General features: G+C 40.6%; 1 long non-coding RNA gene across 1 annotated transcript in view; it reads left to right on the top strand.

Annotated features, from left to right (window-relative positions):
• The first annotated feature begins 265 nt into the window (after nucleotides 1-265).
• The window catches only part of LOC138057009 (uncharacterized), a 3,706-nt gene continuing 2,577 nt past the window's right edge, over nucleotides 266-1,394 (top strand). Inside the window, exon 1 of the long non-coding RNA XR_011133557.1 lies at nucleotides 266-393. This is a non-coding gene — a long non-coding RNA (uncharacterized lncRNA). The remainder of the gene's footprint in view (nucleotides 394-1,394) is intronic.

Genomic DNA, 1,394 nt, shown 5'->3' with positions numbered 1-1,394 from the left:
ATCTTAAGTTACTCCTCAAGTAAAAATTAGCAGTTGAACACAACAAAAACCCAAACTCTTGTAGTTCATTAATTGATCTTCAGTGTTAGGGGAAGCGATGCTTTATTTGACTTCGTGTCGCGAACATTGGTTATCTGCCCGCCAATCAAAAGCAAAGAAGAGAAGTAACGTCACTTTCCGTTTCGGGCTATACTCCTCTTGTCTTCGATAAAAAGGTCATTTGGGGTAAGTCGAAAATTGTGAACCATTGTTTGATGCCCTTCTGCTCAGACAGTCATGAACTTTCAGATTTGGCCCAAAGCCACTGTTGGTGCGGGTTCATTTTGGAATTATCAGCCGGACATAAAACCCGACAGTCAGGAGTTCTTAACGACTCTAAGTACGCTACAAAAGGTAAGTTTGTTTATAACGCAAATCACTCGATTTGGAACAGTATGGGTGGTGATCATAGGAGCAGTGTTTGGGCAATGTTTGAAACACTGACCTACCACCAGTGTTGCCCGGGCTTGATTCTTGGACTCAACGTCATATGAGTTGTTTGTGTTCCTTCTTAGGTTACCAAGCTCCTTTAAAACCAACGCTTGACTTGATATGCTTTAATTGGCCCATTTTCACCCTGAATGCATCGCGCGCCCCGCATGATCTCGTGTATCACGAAATTACAAAACTTCGAAAAATCCCAGAAAGCCTTTCGCAATCTTCTTTAAAAGTTCTCTGTCGATAAATCTTTCAGATCCTGATCTCAATTATCATTGCATAATTTTATCGTAGTATTTTTATCTGTATTTGTTTAAAATATTTCTATTTGAAGTTGCTTGCCACTCCACCAAGACGGCAACCTCTTTTAAGCACAAGTCTAAAACTGAGAGCATTTTACCTTTGCTTCCCAGGTATCCTAACAAATCGAAACTGACAAAGGAAAAGTAAGGTTATAGTAAGACAAGCATTTCAGCACTGAAACAATGTCACCTAGCTCGTTAGCTTCAGAATTGTTCTATTCTTCTTGCTGAATAGCCGAACCGTAAGAATCCCGCTTTGGTGATTCTTCAACGTCTAAATCGGTCGACTCCATAAAGATAAAAGGGTAATTTTAGCGGTTTCACTTTTTAATATCACCCGGCAAAGCACTCGGCGATATCAGGCTAATGGCAATGTTTCTTCAATGTTTTCAACATCCCGAACTGGCGCGACAAAAATAGTTGGCCAATCGGAATAAGCTATTCGAGAGTCAAAACAACAAACGATCGCGTTGCGTCTAAGGTGAAAATGGGTCTTTAAGTTGATTCGCAGTCTCGTCATTTAGAAGCGCTCTTTTGCTCGGCCATCTAAACTTAAAGGGGCTTTGTCACGTTATTTGGTCTTTCGAGGAAATCTTGAGTTAATCACGCGTTTAA

This window comes from Montipora capricornis, chromosome 7, assembly GCF_036669925.1.
Source record: "Montipora capricornis isolate CH-2021 chromosome 7, ASM3666992v2, whole genome shotgun sequence".
NCBI lineage: Eukaryota > Metazoa > Cnidaria > Anthozoa > Scleractinia > Acroporidae > Montipora > Montipora capricornis.
The sequence above is the reverse complement of the archived record's forward strand: the minus strand, read 5'-3'. Positions and strand labels throughout refer to the sequence as shown.